The sequence below is a fragment of the Corythoichthys intestinalis genome, chromosome 12 (assembly GCF_030265065.1).
Source record: "Corythoichthys intestinalis isolate RoL2023-P3 chromosome 12, ASM3026506v1, whole genome shotgun sequence".
NCBI classification, from domain to species: Eukaryota; Metazoa; Chordata; class Actinopteri; order Syngnathiformes; family Syngnathidae; genus Corythoichthys; species Corythoichthys intestinalis.
Genome location: NC_080406.1, coordinates 26,017,854 through 26,031,660, shown reverse-complemented (window position 1 = coordinate 26,031,660; position 13,807 = coordinate 26,017,854). Strand labels below are relative to the sequence as shown.

General features: G+C 38.7%; 1 long non-coding RNA gene across 1 annotated transcript; it reads right to left on the bottom strand.

The window, feature by feature from the left end:
* Positions 1–1,038: 1,038 nt before the first annotated feature.
* Positions 1,039–13,595, bottom strand: LOC130927606 (uncharacterized). Its single transcript, XR_009066458.1, has 3 exons — positions 13,507–13,595; positions 1,716–1,909; positions 1,039–1,064 (listed from the first exon to the last, which is right to left on the bottom strand). It is a non-coding gene; the product is annotated as an uncharacterized LOC130927606 (long non-coding RNA).
* Between the last annotated feature and the right edge of the window lie 212 nt (positions 13,596–13,807).

Sequence of the window (13,807 nt, the reverse complement as noted above, 5' to 3'; positions counted from 1 at the left end):
ATTCTAAAGACAGTCACAAGGAAACGGAAATCTCACATCCCAATCAGAAGCCATTCGAGTTTCACTTTTTTACTTGCACGGGGACGCTCTCCGAATCGATTCTCTTTGTGCACCCCTTTTATTAGCCAAAATCACATGATAATACATGATAACAGAATATGCAGAAAGTGAGTACATAGCTTGCAGTGATTGGTGAGTTCAGAATAGCAACAGGTTGGGAAGTGCCTTATTTGGTGTTGTTTCTCAAAACTGGATGCTTACTGTGAAACGATACCTATGAAAACGAGAGTGAAACTTAAGTATCAACTCTGGTGATTTTCCACAGCTTACGATCTTGAGAACCTGGCCGTGGTTGGCACCAAAAGAGAGGGAAAATTTGATAAAACAGTCAACTGAACCTCTTCGTATTATGTTCAAAGAAATACAACACATGAACCTGGATGAATAGCCTAACAAATGAATACTGTATAGTATCACACCAGTAATGTGTTTTATAAGCATTATTCTTTCACATCTCAAGAGAAAATTTGCCAAGCGTCCGTTTGAATGCTGTCAAGTCATCGTCTTTCGAGCATGTCATCGGATGTAGAAACAAATAGCGAGTCAAATTTTACTTCGGATGTCGAAAAGATCGTGTGTAGAAGCGATCGTATGTCGAGGTACCACTGTATTATTATTCCTATTTCTATTTATAATTTATTTGTTTTGCTCTGTGTAATTGCTATTTGCAATAGTACCCGCAGTATTTATTAAGGATTTAGTGTAGGTTTTTGGGCTGTGGAACAAATTAAGGGAATTTTAATGTATTCTTATAGGAAAATCCTTGACATATGACCATTTCGACCCACAAAGAAGGTCCTGGAACGAATTAACTTTGTATGTAGAGGTACCACTGTACTTCATTTTCTGTTCATTTGACTACCAGGGTTGTGCTTGTTTGATTGCCCCAACCCCCCCTCCCACAAAAAAAAAAAAGGTCGCGAGGACTTACCTTTGGTTTACTTACTGGCGAGCAATTGGCTTGACGTCATTACTCCTGAGTGATGTATGTGTCCAAAAAGACTCTAGCAACAGGGTTAGGTGTATGTTGAGAGATAAAACTTCAGAGCATTGGAAATCACAAGGTTTCCCTTACCTAAAAGGGGTAGAAAAATGTTCTGGAACTGGTGCCATCGTCAAAACAATGGAAATTTTGAACTTTTCCAATCACAATACTTTCAAGGTTCTGCTCAAAAGAAAGAAAATACCAGGAAAAGCCTACTTGTACATTCATTCAACTTAACTTTATTCAGGTTTAATCGGAGGCACTTTAGCATTATGTGCAGACTTCCATTTAACATGAGTTTGAATGTGATTGGTTCATTCTGAATACTGCCATGTGCCATGTACATTATGATTATTTTTACGTCTCCTTTTATAACTACATGGGTTTTTCCATTACGTATGTTAGAAAGGTCATATGTCACATGAACGGTGGGTCAAGATTTGAAATTATTCTTCTTGGTATCATTTGTGCTGTATATCACAAAAACCTGGCAATGTGTAGACTTTTTATATGTACTGTATTAGGTATTATTACCATGAGAGGTGAGCCACAAAACAGCAAAGTAATACTGTAAGTACAAATAGCGATAAGATGCTCATGGTCAGGTAACGTTGGCCTCAGCTCAAGGGATATGGCGAGCCGTATGCTTTTATTGTAGTGGTGCACAAACCAGATGTAGTGAGGTGGAGCCCTTCCCACCGGGGCCGCCTCTCCGGGTGCCTGGAGGTCCACTTCCAATCTATTTGCCGTAATTGCCGTCACAGTGTACACCTTGGAGTCGTCTAATTCCCTCTTTTATTTCAGTCACCATGAGGGAGACCATCTGTCCTCCTGCCGCTTTCCCCCACCCTATGTCATCAGGGTCTGCATGAAAACACACACACAGATGAAAAAAAAAAAAAACACACGACATGCCAGCATTTTCGTCCGAGACACCGGAGCTTGAATGCATCACACCTTCAGTCCCGCCAGAGACACAAGACCATTTCAGGCTTTTACGAGGTGCTAGTGAGGATGACCACAGTGCTCTTGCATGAAAGATAAAAGATGTCCAAATAATGAAAGTATAATGACACCTTTTCTCATCTGCTGATTTTTTTTTTTTCTTTTCTATTCACTCCAACAATCTGAGAGAGATAACTTACACTCAATTATATCAGGTTTCTGCTGAAGATAAGCTAGCTTTTTACCAACTTCAGAAAAGGGGATTGAAAATTCGGTCCCTCAATGATCATTTAAATTTCCACATCTATTTTAGAATCCACGTACTTGTTGATATTTAAATTTGGGCCAACGTTACATCTCCTTTGAACACAATTTTAACACCGTCAAATTACAACGCTCTAGAGAAGTATCCCGAGGTGGGTTGTAAAGAGTTAGATTTACTCCGTTCTATTTACCTGAGTAACTTTTTGAGAAAATGTACATCTTAGAGTAGTTTTACCACATAATACTGTTTACTTTACTTGAGTGGATATGTGAAGAAAAAACAATATTCTTACTCTGCTACTTCGGGCTATGAGACTCGTTACATTTTTGGTCTTTCTATGTAGCTGTTTCATTTTTGTCAGCGATGCCGGCAGTGGCTGTCTCAGTTTCACCAATGAGACTTCGCAACAATAACCACATGACTCCATTATAACAATCAGAGGTGACAATGTTTTTTCTCCTCTAGAAGGCACTCGTGCTCTTTAGACAGGTGATTTTCCATAGTTTTGTTTTGGTTTGAATTCGATGATTTTAGTGTCATCTTTTTGGTCTAATATGGACATGTAATAGTTTATAGTACAGTATAAAAATAACAGTTCTTATAGATAGGCCTGTCGCGATAACAAATTTTTGTGTGCGATAATTATTCTCATAAATTATTGCGATATGCGATATTATTGCGCCACCCCCAATTTTTTTTTAAACCAATTTACAATAACACAGTGAGAATACAGTATATATTAATAGATCAAGTACACCCATTTAAATGCGATAAATATTTACTCTTAAATTCAAAAATACTTTTTAAGAAATCACAACTAAAAACAATAGACCTTGCCTCTTAAGTAAAAAACAACAATACTGATACCGCACAGAAACACAGAATAAATAAAATGTGTTTAAAAAAAAAAAAAAAAAATGCACTTATTAACTTAAGGGTTTAGGCAAATGAAAACTTTTCCCATCATTGCTTTTGCAATGGTGTTCCATAGGGATGCAACGATACAGTTAAGTCATGGTTCGGTATGATTTTTGGTACGGGGGACACGATTTTCGATCCAATTCAATACATTTAATTCTCTGTAAAAAAAAAAAAAAAAAAAAGATTATATTTTTTGTTTCGTTTTTTGTTGTTGGTTTTTTTTTGCTAACGAGCAAAAATTAAATTGCCATCCCTTGAGCAAGATACTGAACCCCACATTGCTCCTGGTGCTGCGTCACCAGTAGGTAGATGACGATGTAGTGTAAAGCGCTTTGAGCACCTTAAGGTGGAAAAGCGCTATACAAGTATAACACCATTTACCATATAAACATGCATTTTAGTGCATAATATTTATGTGCTTACGTCGTACTGATCTGAAAAAAAAAAAGTATAAAAGTGCTGAGAACAATCTTTACTGTTTGTAAGGTGAGGCAGGGCACACTGTTGATTGCTACAGCTCTCTTAGCAGCTAGGTTTACTACATGAGCAAAACATCCTATTTGTGGTCCGAATCCATCTGTGTCACGTACTGAATTAACAATATTTGCAACATTAGCTATAGTCACTGGTATGGATTGATTTGGCCTTCTTAACTTCCATTCAGTCATGACAGTTTAGAATTCATCGATGTAGTATATGGACTACGTGTCCCATAATCACTCTGGGCTCACGTAGCCAATGGCATGGAACATAGCACATCTAGTTTGCCATTTCATGATATCTAGTGTGTGCACTGTACGCGCATTAAAAAAGTTAGCAAGCGCCGCTGAAGTCACGTCTGCTCATTACTATACAACACCAGCATATAAGCGAGGTTGTTCGTAGCAGCCAAGTCGGTAACAATGTTTTGGCGCACTTCGTTGTAAATATCCGGCGTTGTGCCGAAAAATAGCCGCCCCGCATGAAATGTCACTCCTGACTGGAGCGCCCACACGTCAACAACACCGGCGCGCCATTGATGGTCCACAGTCACTCCGGAGGACTGACGCTGCCGGTATACGTTGAACAATAGGATATAACGGGAACGATTGGCTCCGGCGCTATTTTTTGCCGGACCTGGAACGAAGATGCATTTTGCGCAGTTGGTAACGAGGAATCCGAACTTTTAACAGCACGTCTGCCGCACGCCCGCACGCACGTGCATGCGAGGCGATAAATCGCAGCGGAATAATTACCGCCTTCATTTTTATTTATCGCGCGATAAATGGAATTATTGCATATTGCGACAGGTTTACTTATAGATGAAGTTGTGCTGGAAAAAAAATACCATTCGTAAAAAAAATAATAAAATCGGACATTCTAAGCAGTTACACAAAGCACAAGCACAATGTTACTCATTATTTGAGTATTGTTTTCAACGAATACCTTTTAACTTGTACTTGAGTAAATTTTTGGATGACTACTTTTACTTTTACTTGAGTGACATTATTTAGAAGTAACACTACTCTTACTTGAGTAATTGTTTTGGCGACTCTAAACACCTCTGTAATTATGTACTGGACTGTCTCAGGAAATTAGAATACACAATATTCTAATTTTTTGAGACAGTCCTGTGTATATATACAGGACTGTCTCAGGAAATTAGAATACACAATATTCTAATTTCCTGAGACAATATTCTAATTTCCTGACTGTCTCAGGAAATTAGAATATTGTGTATTCTAATTTCCTGAGACAGTCCTGTATATATACACAGGACTGTCTCAAAAAATTAGAATATTGTGTAATCTAATTTTCTGAGACAGTCCAGTAGAGAGAAGTATGGAAGTAAAACTTTCTAGTGAGCTCCTGTGCTGCGCCAATAACATCTCCCGGCAGGGGTGGAATTGGCTAGAATTTCTTGCCAGAAATCCCTGACATAAAGGTTGCCAAGGAGCCAGAATTTTTACCCCTTTTTTTTTTAGGGGTTACGGTATAACCTCCTATAACCACAGAAATGCAAAGAAAACTGCTTTTGGCAGTTACTGTATATCTTCATATATATAAATATTTGGGCTGTCAAAATTATCGCGTTAACGGGCGGTAATTAATTAACAACAACAACAAAAAAATTAATCACATTAAAATATTTGACGCAATTAACGCACATGCCCCGCTCAAACAGATTAAAATGACAGCACAGTGTCATGGCCACTTGTTATTTGTGATTTTTTCGTGTTTTTTCGCCCTCTGCTGGCGCTTGGTTGCGACTGATTTTATGGGTTTAAGCACGATGAGCATTGTGTAATTATTGACATCAACAATGGCGAGCTACTAGTTCATTTTTTGACTGAATATTTTTACAAAATTTATTAAAACGAAAACATTAAGAGGGGTTTTAATATACAATTTCTATAACTTGTACTAACATTTATCTTTTAAGAACTACAAGTCTTTCTATCCATGGATCGCTTTAACAGAATGTTAATGTTAATGCCATCTCGTTGATTTATTGTTATAATAAACAAATACAGTACTTATGTACAGTATGTTGAATGTATGTAACCGTCCTGTGTCTTATCTTTCCATTCCAACAATAACTTACAGAAAAATATGGCATATTTTTTAGATGGCTTGAATTGTGATTAATTACGATTAATTAATTTTTAAATTGTGATTAACTCGATTAAAAATTTTAATCGTTTGACAGCCCTGATAAATACATATAAAACACAAAAGGTTTTACACATGCATTTGGCTACTGCATCACACTGACTTTAATAAATACACAAGAAACAGATTTTCATTCAAAATTATATTTTTTTCAATGATGTGCAAAATAACAGTTAACAAAAACACCATACAGTAACCCCAACCTCCATCTCCTAAGTTTTATTTTCCCCAATTTCCTAAAATTTAAATGCAAAATCTCAATTTTAACTACTTAAGAACATAGGATATACAGTACATTAAAATTGAAGATAATGTAAACATTGACGCATATACAGTATTACTTAAAAAAAAAAAGTAACACATTAACAAAAATGAGCACAAATGACAAATTGAGCAAATGCACAGTGAAATAATTTTGAAGATAATGCAAACTGACTTTTTCATATTATAAGGAAATAATTAGGTAGCCTAACATGGGAAAAACAAAAATAGGTCCAAAGTGCACATTAACTACAGTATATTGCCAAATGTATCAAATCTGAGACAAGCATTTCTGGACCTCATTGCAATAAAAATATGTTTAAAACCTTATTGTGTTCAATTTCACTTTAGTTATATTTGTTCAAAAAATTGTTTAATTCTTTTTTTTGTTTAAGGACCACATAAAGCTTTCAAATGTTAAAAAACAAAAAAAAAATCTGAATTTTCTGCTCATTTTTTCTGGGGTCAGGCATTATATCTTGGAAGATGTTCTGAACCCCCCCATCAGAGCAAATAAAATAAAATAAAATAAAATAAAATAAGCCTCTTGAAATCTTACCTTTCTCTTAAAGATCTGATCAATTTCCCATTGCATTGCATTAATTCAACAAGGTTTTTGTTTTGTTTTCTTTTTGTCCAGAAACATGTGCATTTGAACCAATCAGAGCTACCTATCCATGCTAATCACATTTCAGTATGTCAGCCAATTGAACGGACAACTGTAGTCCAGGCAGGGTGGTTTGTTGCGCGCATGCGCACATAGACGTGAGTCGACTATCTCGTTGGACTCAGATACACACGCGGGGACAACTCTGTGGAATAAATAAATAATAAATATCGGAGGAAACGGATGATGCAACACAAGCACTTTATTAGGCTTGTAGTTAACACTTGTGTATGTAAATCTGAATTTAGCAGATTGTTTTCTTCTTGGAGATGTTTTTCTTTTAACATGAAGGTTTGACAGTTGCCGTCATATTTTCGGGATCAAAGCACCGTTCCGCCCCTGAATTTTATACATGAACAGTGTTCCGGCCCACTTTCACCCCTGCCTCTAGGTCCAATGAATAGTCATGTGTCACACACCAGTAGCTTTCTGGAAACTCCTCCTGCCTTCTGCTTTGCCACAGTATTAACACGTAGCCATCCCAAAATCCAGTAGTGTAAAAAAAACAACAAAAAAACACCGCCTTCAACACAGTTGTTTGTAGTTGTGAATCCTACGCTTACTATTAACGAGGAAAATAAACTATGCTAGTCCATGGACAAAAAGGAAATTGACTCTATCCAGACAGACGCTCACCTAAACCTCGATTCCCTGTCCACAAATAAATACATTTTATCAAACAGAATAAATATTCCACTACTTTCATTTTCATACATGAACTGCCTTCCTCGCTGCTCTCTTCCAATGTCTTTGTTTGTGGCTTTAGCGTCCGGGGCGCTGCTGATTTAAATACCATCCCATCTCATTAACATGCACAGATAGAGCCGCGAGGGCCAATTACATTCATCTTGTCATGTGGCCGGGCTTCCGAGTCATTAATATTTTATGGCAATCTGCTCCCCCGGCCGTGCAGGCAACACACCAGTGCTCTTACATTATTCTGCAGCTCGGGACGGCGCATCAGAAACATCCCCCGAATACGCACTCCAGCAGGTCATGACAATGTAAGCATGAAAAATGATTGCGGAGAGACGAGTGGGGGAAGGGAGCTTACCGAATACACATAAATGTATGGCATGATTGTTTGATTATCGCTAGATGACAGACGCAAAGACACGAGAGTGGAGAGCTGTGTTTGTGTTACTTGATGTCAACAGTGTTTCCAACAAAAGCGATATAGTAAAGATGGTGGAGTAAAGTTTCCAAGCAATGTTGTTTTTAACACGTTCAACCATAAAAAAAAAAAAAAAACAACGGCTGAGGATACCCATGAACATAAAAGCAATTTTGTTAGATCATTCAGCTCAGTGGAGAGGAGCAAATTCGACAAAATAGTCCCAGAGGCAGCTGCAAAGGTTGCAGTGGGCAATCTGGTGATTTTAGTAATGGCTGAATTAAAGAAGTTGTTGCAGGAAATTGTCACAATGGGAGGTAACCTTGTAAAATAGCTGGGGTTAAACTGATCTCAACAGGATTTCACAAACAGGTAAATCTGTCAATTGTAATATTATTGAAAAATGTACTTATTTACTGTAGAAGTTTAATTAAAAATGTGAAACATCCATTGCACAGATCCAGAAGACCCATGGCTAACTAATTTATAATAATTAAAATAATATTCCTTATTCACTTCAAAGTGGTATTGTGTCGGTCGCTCACTACAGTCAGTTGGTTGTAATATGAAGTTTTGTTTGGCTTTAGACCTCAGAGTCCATTTGACAGTTCCACTCATACGTGGAGTTTAACTCATTTGCTCCCAAAAACGTATAAATACGTTCTATTTTTAATTGTTTCAGTGTCCTAAAGACGTATTTATATGTCTTTTACAATTTTTTTCATAAGAGACATCTCTGGGTTCTGATTCAACTGAGCTCCAAAGCACAAAGCTGAAAATCCATTTTAAAGCAATAAAACTGGCCACTGGAGGGCAGTAGCGCATTTGGTAAGACTCGCAACACAATTCAACGGCAACGAACGGGCTGGCCGCACAGCCGGGGCGCCGGCGGAAGGATGCTAGGCGGTGGACGACCGAGCAGAACAACCAAGAGGACGCCCGGGATGCCAGGCGCTGGATGACCGAGCAGAACGATCGGGACCACCAGTGCAGCGGATGATGTCGTTGAGTCTGTGCTGCTCACCGAGCAGACCCCGCAGACACTCAAAACAATCCATCTTTATGAGACAGGCGGCGATGAGGGAAAAGTTTAACCAGCTGCCGCGGCCACAACAGCGTCATCTCTGTTAGTTATGTGTAAATAAATGGTTTCTATGCTATTAAAGCTCTATTTGTCTTGTTGTTTATGTTATTTTGCAAAAGGAAACCACTATTCAGATGTTTGGGATGTAATTAAAGCAAGAAATAGCTGTGTTAAAGTCAAAGTTATGTTTGAAATGTATGCTTTCACAAAAAGCTCAATTTCTCTGTTTTTTCATCAGAAATTGGAAAATTGCTCAAACTGAGCTATTTTCTAATGCTGATTTCTAAAGAATGGAAAAAGATATGAACTAACTTCTCCTGCTGAAAGAAGAGAGTCTAATCTTTCTTTTGGTGGGTTCCATGTTTATATACAGGGGTGCACATAATTTTTTTGCCCAGGTTCTCAGAGGAGGACCTGGAGATGTGACTTGGTCCTCATTGAGCTTGAGAGCCGACCCGCCTGATGCGATAAATTTATGACAAACTTTACTTAGAGCCAATTAACTTTAATTAATTATATTAATAATTAATGCTTGATTAACATCAACTGACACAACAAAATTGTCATTACTTTAAAGTGAAATGTAAAGAAATAAAAAGCACCAATTCAAAATAAAGGGCATTATGCGGCTCCCACATTAACTCCAAGCCTTTTTAAAGCCTTTTTAAAAGTGGGATGTCCTCCTCATAAGACCTCATTGAACGTGCATGTTTAGCTTTGTAAAATGCGAGCAAAAACACGTTTGTCAGTGCATGTCGCTGTTCATTACCTTTATTCCGCCACTTGTCCATAGGGCGAGTGGGGTCCTGTTTGACATCGATAGTTTGCTTAATTGCCACATGCTCTCTGTTTTTTTCGTGCTTTTCAAAGTTTGGATGGCTGAAATTCTTTGACCCTACATAAAATGCGCTGCTCGACATTGGGATTCTCACGGCACATTTTGTACCGCATTTCCGTGCGAGCATCATTTGCTTCTAGCCATGGTACTTCCTGTAGCCACTTTTCAGCAAACGTCCTTTTTTTTTGGTAGCTCCGGTGACGTCTCTGTCGTCTGTCTGTCTTTTGACAGGGGTGGGGGAACACGGAAGTAATTACTCAGTGTGGCCTGCCTCTTCAACATTTTGAGAAGTTATTTTCTCATGTCCGCCGCAAATACAGTGGTCAGCCATCGGTACGCAAAAGCATATAGAACCCGTTGAGGGCCAGCGCGTTTGTCTACGTCCAGTACGCATGCGCGCATGCGGACCACTTATGTGCACCCCTGTTTATATAGCAATAGAACAGAATTTTCTGTGGGCCTTGCAAAATCAGTCAAAATCCAGTACAACAGCCGGGAGCGAAGGGTTTTGCTCCGGTGAAAATGGCTGGGAGGGAATGAGTTAAGGGAGGGTCGGTGGGGGCAGCTCACCCCTGGTGGCCAAAAAGTGTCATTGCATGTATTTGACTTTCCTATATATGATTTTAAAATTAAGAGTTTTCTGGTAAAATATTTTTAATAAAAGTTGTAAAGCAATAAAACAAACAAAGATAAATGAATTGAACAAAAAAAGATATTTTTATAACGGATCAAAATGATTTTTCTCACAGATTATGTGACTATCACCTTAGATGGTTATTTGCTTTGCTTAGCCAAAACCACCCAACGACCGAAGAGACAAGATGGATATACGTCTGGGGTGAGCCGCAGTGGTTGCGGGTTTTTGTTCATACCCATCATGAGGACAGCCTTTCACCAATCTTGTTTCTTACAAGTGCAATCAGTTGACTGCAGTCAGGTGCTTCTTGTTTCCACTGAAACCTCATTGGTTAAACTGTTCGTGCTGAATCAGTTGGAACAAAGACCAGGACCCACTGCGGCCCTCGAAGACCGGTTTGCCCACCCTTGATATACGTAATCAAATCTAAGCTTTCAAAAGTGACAACAACTACTGAGCAAGAACCAAGGATTGTAAAAGTGGACCATGAAACACCAGAGAGCACCACCAAAATGGCGAGTGGCGTTTCAATTTGCCCCACTAAAGACGCTAATTGTACAACAGAGCAACCAACTGTGTCTTGCCAATGTAGTTACCCCCGTCAAAAATTGTATTCCCTGGCTTTGGGAGCGCACACACGCATATTAGTTGTGAGTTATGTCGACTTAATTAATTGATGCTAGAAAAGAACCACAGTTATATATTTTGGATGTCGACGTTTATTAAACTGGAGAAACGCCATACAGGACTTGAACTACAGTAATAACAGTTATAGATCATCCTACGCAGGGGTGAAAATGGTTAGAATTTCTTGCCGGAACTCCGTGTCAAGAAGGTCGCTGCGGAGCCAGATTTTTTTGTTTTTTTGTTTTTGTGTGTGTGTGTGTGTGTGTGTGTGGGGGGGGGGGGGTTAAACCTCCTCAAACCACTGAAATGCAGATAAAACTGCTTTTGGCACAGTTATTCCTATACCACATACAAACAAAAAAATCATTTTCATTCAAAATACCGTAATATTTTTTCAATGATTTGCAAAATACTGTAAGTCAACAAAAACAGAAGTAACCACAACCTGTCTAATTTTCCCCTCACATTTCCGAAATGCAAATCCTCAGTTTTAACTAGTTAAGAATATTGAATGTATTAAAATTGAAGCTAATGTAAATGTTTACTTTTTTTTTTATTTTTTTTAATAAAGATATAACTGACATGCAGTACAGGCAAAAAGACACACTTCATTCAATGCATCACAAATGAAGGTCCCTACCCCACTGATAGAGCAATAAATTCCACTAACCAACCCCGAAAAGGCATACCTGTGAAGTCAAATACCATTCTAGGTGACTCCCTCTTGAAGCTCATCAAGAGAATAGCAAGAGTGTACGATAAGTAATCGGAGCAAAAGGAGGCTACTTTGAAGATAAAAGAATATTATACATGTTTTTAGTTATTTCACCTGTTTTTACTAAGTACATAGCTCCACACATGTTCATTCATACTTCTTTTACGTTCAGTGAGAATTTACAATGAAACTTGATGAGTCTAAATCAGGGGTCCCCATCTGCCGGGCCGCGGACCGGTACCGGTCCGTGGCGCATTTGCGACCGGGCCGCAAAGAAAAAAATGATTTAATAATGACCGCATTCTGGCCGAATTAACCCTGTGCCCCTGCTTAACGCACCAATATCTCTGTCTACTCTAGAAATAATACTATGGGATAGATTACAATGTTGTCATAGAAGTCCATTGATTGGACTGCTATCAGAACATCTTGTTTGTGTATATAATATACCTATGTGCGCTTGTCCTCGATAATAGCGTATTGCTAGGCCGCGGCGCAGCACATTTGTTCCCGGAAATAATTAGCCCCCACACGAGCGAAGATAACAGGAAAACAGACGTCTTTGGAAATATTTTTAAGGCGAAAAGGATATTTTTATGGCGAAAAGGGCACCTGACGAGCCTACAACCTCGAAGACCCACGAACTGCGAAGGAGTGGATTCGTGACCCGTTTGTGAATAAACAGAGAGATCGCAAATGACGGCGACCTTATTAAACGTACATTTGAGACAACAACTCTACTGAGGTTCTGGATTAAAGTCTTTCTGGAATATCCTGACATGGCAACAAGAGCGTTGAAAACCTTGCTACAATTTCTAACATCGTATCTTTGTGAAGCGGGCTTCTTAATTAATGTTTAACGACAAGGCGAAGTCGTTAATGGTGAGCGCGGTGTTGTGCGCAGCTGTTGTGTGAAGCTTACATGGCAGGATGAATCTGAGGAGAACTTTTCTACAAGTCCTTCCATGATCAAATGTAAGTTAATATTCCTTTCTTTCAAGAAAGTTGTAGTGTTTACTTTGGAATCGCTGCATTTGCGCATTTTGCGGCTATGTTTAACGTTACGCGCATGCGCAGAACCGCATCGTTGCAATTTTTGATGGGTTGCAAAATTTGTCAGAACACCGGTCCGTGAAAAAAAAGACCCAAATAACACCGGTCTGTGGTGCAATAAAGGTTGGGGACCCCTGGTCTAAATAAATGATGGACAGTAGATCAAATAAACAAGCCTCTTCAACTCTGTCCTTTCTCGTAAAGAGCTGATCAATTTTCTGTTGCATTGCTCTTTTATATTGCATCAATTCACCAAGCGTTTTTTTTTTTTTTTTTTTACATAGTGTTCTGTCCTCACTATACGTGAATTTGTTTAGGTTGACAGACAGCAAAACGAGGAAATAGTGGATTTTTTAATTTGAAGCTTTTACTTCTTCACTTTTGACGAATCATAAAGCTGCAACACATACATGCACTCATGTTCAAAACGACACACATATTAACAATAAACATTTTACACAAAACAATTGGTGATCATACGTTCCTCCAGTACGATCAATATGTAAATTTAGTAAATCAATTCAGCCCAGTCTGCAAAATAAAGTCCGCTAGCTTAGATGCTACGAATGCTAACGTATTCACACTTCTCTCATAGCAAATCGCTAAACATAACCAAGCAAACAGTATCTCCAAACTTAACTAAAAATGCCAACACCAACATACATCAATTGAAACAACTTACAGCTTCAAGTGGGCCGAACCAGAGTAAGTAGCTGTCCCTTAGCCATGTCAGAAACATCTGCTTCTCAGTCATAAGAGCCGAGAGTTCAGACACACCCAACTCCGCCACCAGAGGGCATTATTTGACAAAATACAATACCTTAAACAAACCATCACATATAGGATTTTGACAGTTGCCGTCATATTTTCGGGATCAAAGTACCGTCGGAACGGCGTTCCGGGTCGAAAACTCATGCCGGTACGGAGATCCGGCTCGTTCCGGTCCACTTTCACCCCTGATCCTACGAGTATAAAAGTAAAAC